This window comes from Microtus ochrogaster, chromosome 7, assembly GCF_000317375.1.
Source record: "Microtus ochrogaster isolate Prairie Vole_2 chromosome 7, MicOch1.0, whole genome shotgun sequence".
Taxonomy (NCBI): Eukaryota; Metazoa; Chordata; class Mammalia; order Rodentia; family Cricetidae; genus Microtus; species Microtus ochrogaster.
The window spans coordinates 15,262,179-15,270,632 of NC_022014.1; positions in this window are offsets into that span (position 1 = coordinate 15,262,179).

Here is an 8,454-nt window from a genome sequence, read left to right on the forward strand (position 1 = left end):
TCCCATCCATCTCTTCCCATCCATCCCTTCCCATCCATCCCTTCCCATCCATCTCTTCCCATCCATCCCTTCCCATCCGTCCCTTCCCATCCATCTCTGCGAGAGGGAGGAATCGGGCATCTGTGCAGAAGTCCTATCCCTCCACCATTTATAACATCACTTCTAATTAGTGGCAAGTAATATTACCTTCTCATTTCATTTAGAATAGCTTAAAAGGTTTTTTTTTAATACACATTCAAGTTAAAAAAAAAAAAAAGGCTTGCTGGGCAGCGGTGGTGCACACCTCTAATCCCTGTGCTTGGAAGTCAGAGGCAGGTAGGTCTCTGAGTTTGAGGCCAGCCTGGTCTACAGAGCTAGTGCCTGGACAGCCATGACTGTTACACAGAGAACAACAAACAAGCAAAAATAACAAAATCTCTTTATAGAAACATTAATACTGTAGGCTCTGCACAGATAGGGCAGCGTCTGGCAAATGCTTCCTGGAGTTTGGAGGTCACTCGTGTTGGCATTTCTTCGTGTGGGTAGACCAGTTAGGGCCACTGCGTCCTGACACTTCCCAGTACTCAGGTCTTGATCTTAGAAGAGAACTACTCTTTCCTTATCCCTTAAGAATACAGAAAAACACTAGCATTTGGAGAAAGCTTAGAAAAATATGTAGATTAGAAAGACAAAATAGGGGCTGGAGAGTTGGCACAGTGGCTAAAAGCTCTAAGTCAGGCTTAGTGGTGCACTTGAGAGGGAGAGACAGGTGGATCTCTGTGAGCTAACCTGGTCTATATAATGAGTTCCAGGCCAGCCAAGGCTTCATATAATAAGATCCTGTCTCAAACAAACAAACAAAAACAATGACTGCTCTCGCAGAGGACTTGACATCCACATGCAGGCAGAGGCGCTCACGATCAGCCACGGCTCCAGTCCCAGGGGCTCTGATGCCCTCTTCTGGACTTCACGGACTCACACACAGGGCATATATACACATGCAGGCAAACACCTATACACATAAAACTTAAAAAGGAAACACAAAAATCACCCATTGTCTCAGCTCTCAGAAATAGCCACTTCTAACATGTTGGGAAAATCTCTGTGTCACAGCTGTTGTTACTATATGCATGTAAATATGTATATGCACATGTATGTGTACGTGTGTGCAGCTTATTCTATTTCCTTAGCATTATAGCCCAAGCACATTCCCCATTATTTTCCTAAGGTGGTTTTGTTTGCTTATTTTATTTAGAGACAAGGTCTCTCTATGTAGCTCTGTCTGTCCTGGGATTCACTATGCAGCCCAGGCTGCTCTGGAACTCATAGAGAGATCCTGCCTGCCTCTGCCTCCAGAGTACTGAGATTTAAGGTGAGCACCAGCATGCCTGGCCATTTAAAAGTTTTTTTCTAAATAGTTCTAATATATTTAAAGTACATAACGAGTTTAACCTCAGCTGTCGGACTGTCCATAAATCATCCATAAATGTCATGAAGTGTGTGTGTTCACGCACACACCTTGGTCTTTGCTTCTGGAAGATGCTGGAAGAAGTATTTCTGGGTGGGAGGATTGATTTTTAGGCACTGGGATACATGTTGGCAGGCTTTTCTCATAGTATGGGACCTGAGGTTCCTCAGACCTGAAGGTCGTGGTAGGACACAGTCTGTGTGCAGGTGGGGCTGGTACTGAAAATGAATTGGACCCGGTGACTTTGGTGAGTCCATCACCTTCACCATCTCCTGCTGGTGCAAAACCAGCTGTCCCCCTTCTCAGAAGCCCTAGAGTGAGCATCCGCACTGCCCGTGCCTCCTGTCACAGCTGGGAAGTGCATAAGCCATCAGCCACACCCTGAGAAACTTTCCCTTCATGTAAAGGGATCAAAAGAATCTTCTGGAAAAGACCTGCCATGGCCCAAGATGCTTTGTTGTCAGCTGGGGGTGGGGAGGTTTGGAAAAGCCTCCCGTTTCAAGAGAAAAGTTCAAAAAGAGCTCACACTAGTTGATGCCCACTGTGCATGTGTCAGGGGCTGGAACTGTGCGGCCTGCACCGTACTTAGTGACCTATCGGTCCCCAAGCAGCGTCCCTGCCCTGTGTTACAGAGAACACTATTATTCGGGTCATGAATTAGACACACACACACACACACACACACACACACACACACACACACACACAGAGAGAGAGAGAGAGAGAGAGAGAGAGAGAGAGAGAGAGAGAGAGAGAGCGCAGAGATGAAACAGAGACACAGAGAGAGACAGGGAGAGACAGAGAAAAAGACAGACAGACACGGAGAGTTGCTTGGAAAAAACTGTGGGTATGATCCCTCGGATTCACATGGTGGAAGGAGAGAACCATCTCCTATACGCTGTCCTCAGACCTGTGCAGGCAGGCTGTGACATTTGCTCCCCCCACCAGTCAAGTAAAATTGATATTGACAAGCTCTATGATTTAAGAAATAGCCCCGCCCCGAGTTGCAGTAATTTCCTCCTCATCCAAGCTCCATCCAAGCAGCTGTGACATCTGCCTCATTTCCCAAGCCCACTTCCACCTGCAGGAACTTCAATGCTAAACATAAACCACACTTGGACCTTCAGCATCGGGCATGGGCGTTGAGGAGCATGCATCCCAGGAGTGATCTGAGACTGTTATTCAGAAGTTTCCCAATCAGTGAGTCATGGAACAGGAAGGGTGATATTTGCCCTCGCTATTACATTTTGTTTTCAGACGGCACCATGTTGGTGAAACTGGCTCACATATAGAAGATAGTCACAAGTGCCCCATGAGCCTCCTCCCAGACAACCGGGACTCCCTCTCCATTTCTCCCGCCTCCTCCCACTCACTTCCCTACACTGTTGTCTTTCTATGCTTGTGAGGTAGGACCAAAAGCTCAAGCGATTCTTCTGGTACCTTCTCCAGCACCTTACACGCAATCCTTGTTCGAGGAATTAAACTTAACCAAGCCTTTGGGTGTTGCTCTTTTTTTTTTTCCCTCCTGTGACATTCACCCCAGGGTGTGGAAGTTGCCGAATTCTGTCTCACTGCTTGAGAGACATCCTGTCCTACAGGTCTCGTGGCCACCTCAAATCCAGCCTTTCAGACCAGAGCTTCCTGGGCCCATGCCCCCTATGACCTAGAGAAAGGGTTCGTCACTGTGTGTATCTTAGCTCTCCAGAGAACATTTGGCAAGGTGCGAGACACTTTGGGTTGTCATACCTGCATCACAAGGAACTAACCTGCCCCAGGTATCAATAGTGTGTCCTGGCTGAAAACCCTGTCTTGGAGGGCCTTCCGTAAGGAGGGGTCTGGTCATAGCCCATGGTTCCCATATTTCTCCTTTTGGCAGTGGGGGACAGGGCCAGTAGGGTCCCACATTCCGGTTGCCATGTCTGCCCTCTCCTTCCCCTCATGCCCATCTGCAGATCTGCCTGCTGTCCCCTCTAACGAGCCCCATGTGCCCTGCATGCCACCTGCCTGTACTACTCTTCCCTGGTCACCCCCGAGTTCAGCTCCTGCCCGTTTCTACTCGGAGCTCATCTTCCCAGGGAGGCCTTCCCTAACATTCACGCCGAGCTACAATCTGCCCAGCATTTTTCAGCCTCCCTTGACCTGTTTTTCCACTGACACCCAGTTCACCGATTGTGTTATTTCTTTGTCTTGCTGAAGCGTGAGATCTGTGGGGAAGGATTATTTTTTTTTCATCTTGTTCTCCTGCCTGGTTCTCACAATATATTTGCTAAGTTTGGTATCTTCTCCAGTGAAAGAATAAATGAAAACCATACTGTTCCCAAGCTGCTCCTCTGGCCACCAAGTGTCACGTGACTACAGTTACCCTCAGAGTCCACAAGAGGGCACTGGATCCCTGGGAGCTAGAGTGACAGGTGGCTTCGAACCTCGTTCAGGTATTTCCCCCTATCATCCCCAGCACCTGTTTCTCCTAGTCTCAGGCAGGCAATCGCTTATCTGTTTCCGCCCCTGGGGCTTGCCAATTCTGGGCTTCTCATGTAAATGAAAACCTACAATCTATGTGACCGGCTTCTTTGACTTAGCATAGCGTTTCAAGTCTCACCCACGATGTGTGGTTTATTCGTATGTCATCACGTTTTCTACAGCTTAACACTATCCCGTTGAGTAGCCGTGCAGCGTGCCGTTCTCCAGCCATCAGCTTTCCAGTTTGTTCCTGTCCTGTGTGATGCCGCTATGGGCAGCTCTCTGCTTGTCCACATCCTCATTTCTTGGGGAGTCATCTGGAGTTGCTAAGTCACATGGTGACTGTGTGGAAACCTTGGGGGTACTGCCAGCTGCACTTTCTTCCTAGTTTTATGAATCCACGTCCAGCCAGGGACTGGGTTTCTTCCATCCATGTTGCCTTTAGCTCCACCTAACCTCCTCTGCGGTTCCCACCTGGGAGGCTCCTGTGCCTTCTGAGGGGATCCCTCTATGGCCAGCACCTCAGTCACGAGGGAGGGAGTTTCACTATCCCAGGGTCACGCCTGCAGCAGGTGACAGCCACTGGAGCTTCCTCACACCTTGAGTGACAGTGCAGCCTTGGGTGGGAACACCCCGTCCCCCACCCCGCCATGTTCCACCTGTTATCTGGGTGTTTCCTAAAGCAAACCTGTTCAAGGTGCTTCAGAAAGCCTCCCCACACCACCGTGAAGTCTACCCTCTCACCAGGCCCAGCACCCTGCTAACCCTGCAGTGCCTGTCAGCTAGGCCACACCTCCTCGCCTTGGGGTGGGCCACTCCCTCCTCCTTCCTTCCTCCCTCAGACAGGAAGAACTGCCTGGCTGGCTCTCCTCCTTGGTCCTCTGTCCAGCCCTCACTACCCTCATCTGGGAGTGCCTCTGACCTCACACTGGCTTAACACGAACCTTTGAATCTGCAAAACCCTGCACCTGCCTGGATTTTACTGGTTTGCTCTGGCTGTGAGGTAGGGGAAGTAACAAGTGTTCGAAGGAGGAGGCTGAGTGTCTGCTTAGGTAGGGGAGGGGCCATCAAGGCAACCCTGCCAGCTGCCCCAGGTCCCGATGACAATGCCAGGGTGGGGCAGACACGCCCTGACTGAGTTCCACATATTTCCACGCCACAGGGACACCTGCCTGCATTTTTCCAGGTGTGTGTCTGGCGTGTGGCCCTTCTCTAGCCACGAGTACACGTGCCAAGCAAGTGTTGCAGGGTCAGGGAGGACAGTTCTTGAAATTCGGGGCTAAAGTCCCAACCTGAAGATACAGGCCATAAATCTACATTGAGTGGAAGGTTCCTTGTCCTCCGTCACCATCAGTCTCTACATTTGGAAAGGCGATGCCCTCCTCTTGCCAAAGCAGACCACAGGAGAGATGGTTCAGTGGTTAAGAGCTCTGGCTGCTCTTCCAGAGGACTCAGGTTCAATTCCCAGCACCCACATGACAGCTCACAACCATCAGTAATTCCAGCTCCAGGACATCCAGTGCCCTCTTCTGGCCTCTGCATGCACTGAACGCGTGTGATAGTCAAGTATCAGGCAAAACACACATACACATAAAATAAAGTGTGTGCGTGCATGTGTGCGTGTGCGTGCGTGCATGTGTGCGTGTGCGTGCGTGCGTGCACGTGTGTCTTCCCCTCTCAAGGTTTGCTTTGTGGTGAAGGGAGGCCAGGGAGACTAGAAGCCCCCAGAAGCTGCACTCAGGCTTTATTTCAGCACTTAAACTTTCTGACAGTTTTAAAAACAGGTCCCGAGTACTCGGAAAAGCCGTGTTTGGGTAGACCATAGTCAGTGCAGTAAAAACAAAATAAAATCCCAACCTTCATATGTTGAATTCCCTCATATCAGGGTTTCACACGTGTGCAGGACTGTGTAGGAGACAGTATTTCTGGGATCTGAATTCCATTCCTGCTGCCCCCTGGTGAGCCTGGACATGGGAGCCACCATTTCTCCCTCTGAGGCATTAGTGCTCATCTGTGTTTGATACCTTACAGCTCACTCAATAGGCTCTTCCAAGAACCTGCTGAGTGCCTGGCTGGACTGGCCAGGCAAGAAAGGTCAACAAGACACAAAGCAGCTTATACCCAGCAGGGAGACAACAGACACATTACCACACCAGGATGGTAAAGGACGTTCTTGAAAATGGGAACTGGGGGTAGCGAGGAGAAGAAGTTATTGGTTGATGAATAAAGCTGTTTTGGCCAATGGCTTAGCAGAGTAAAGTCAGGCGGAACATCTGAACAGAGATATATAGAGGCAGCAGGCAGAGTCAAGGAGACGCCAGCCGCAGCTGAGGAAATAGACATGTAGGAAATGAGATAACACCGCGGCCATCGAGATGAGTTCATTTAAGAGGTAAGAGTTAGTTAGGAATACACCTGAGTCGTTGGTCAAATAGCGTTGTAATTAATATAGTTTCTGTGTAATTATTTGGGTCTAGGCAGCCAGAAAAAAATGCAGTCTCTGTTTATAAATGGCGTCCAAACGTTTGGCAAGAATTTCCGCATAAAGCCTGAGAAAGCTTTTAAAAAGGATTCTAGACAGACAAGAACAGAGTCAAACACAGCTTCTTGGTAACCATCTTTTCTCAGGTAGGCTCTGATTGCTAGAGGCAAGCAGAGGCACAGCTTCTTTAAGAGAGGCTTCCTGACTCCATTTTAGCCACAAAAACCTTGTAGCTCTTTGAAGAGGCCCTGCCACCAGACACTTAAATGGTGTTTATGAGCAGCCAGAAGCAGACTTCTTGGTGGTGACACAGACCTTGAAACTCCACAGAGTTGTGACAAAAAACATGACTCCGGCCAGTACCTCCACCATGAAGCTAGACCCTCAGAGAGCTGAGGAATGGGGTGAAGCCAGCAGCCAAAGCCACAGCTTTAATCCTAGCCATGCTGCTTAGCAAATTTAAGACTCTTGTGCTCAGAAAAAGATAGAAATATGCAGTAAAGACAGACTCAGACAGGAAAAAACTCCTCTGAATGGTTTACAATGTGTTTAAAAATATATGTAGGCTTGGGAGAGAAAAGAAAAAGGATAGAGAAAGTCCTTAAAAAAAAGAAATAGAGTAGTCAGGTGTGGTGGTGCACACCTTTAATCTCAGCACTTGAGGCAGAGACAGGCAGATCTCTGTGAGTTCAAGGCCAGCCAAAGATTTACAGAGAAACCCTGTTTCAAAAAATCAATAATTAAAAATAAAAATAAAAGAAATAGAGTAAGAAGAAAAAGCCATGTAAAGATGGAAAATATACAGAGAGTCTGGACACTGTATGTTATTGTGTTGTCTTTGAATTGTTTGACTGCTAAGGAAGGAGCAACGGCTGCTAAAAGACATTCAATTATAAATGCGGCTGGGTTAATCTATAATTAATTAACCTATATATTTTGAAAATACCTTGACTTCAAAATTAAATGCTCAAAAGATATATTACTTTGGCAAAGAGGTTTTGCTTTTGTTTTCACAGGAAATGAGAGGCTGTGGATTCATTCTTGGTTAAGAAAAATAAGGTTTGTTCAAGGAAGATCTGCCTGCCTCTTCCTTCTGAGTGCTGGGGTTAAAAGCATGGGCCACCGGCCTATCCTGATTATGCTATTAACTCAGGTTTACTCTATTAACGCCTTGGAATGCTCTGATTTTTGAGAATAAAGATTACAACAGTCAGGGTTTCATACATCTTCCAGAAGATGATGCAGCATACCAACTTGAGACCCATCATTGCTGCATGTTCTGAAGTCTTAGACTTTGCTGGAAGTAGAGGCAATAACACAGTCGATAAAACAGAACAGAACAAAATAAAACAAAACAAAAACCAAAAACCACGTAAAGGCAACGTCATGAATACTTCAGACCACTAAACTCAGAATCTGGACTGTCATAAGTTACTAACGTTTTCCTGGTTGATTTCAATGTAAAGTTCGGTCCTGCCATTGTTTCTAATGCGAGAAACTTGATACCCACACCCATCCCACCCCAACACTCGGGCAGTCTCAATGACTTTGTGTTCTCTGTCTCCATCTGCTGGCCATTACGCCAAACTGCAGGCATTCAACCGCGCTATTTGTATATGAATGAATGAAATTTATGCCCTGGCAAAGCATGCATAGGTAGCCAGTATATGGCGGTTCATATATGTCCATATTGGGTTTTATGGTCTAAGTTGATGAGTACAACTGACCAGGTCTCTTCCTCAAGAGGGCACCAGCTATTGTATATATTCCATGTATATTTGCTACATGGTTTCTTTATGTAGTCCTGACTGTCAGTCCTGGAACTTGCTTTGTATACCAGGCTGGCCTCAAACCCAGAGATCTGCCTGCCTCTGCTTCCTGAGTGCTGGGATTAAAGAAGTGTGCTGCTATTTGTACTTTAAAAAGTTTGTTAAACGGATAAAACAAAAACAAAACAAAACAAAAAAACAAGCCTAGGCAGTTTGGATGCTCACCTTACTAGACCTGGATGGAGGTGGGTGGTCCTTGGACTTCCCACAGGTCAGGGAACCCTGATTGCTCTTCG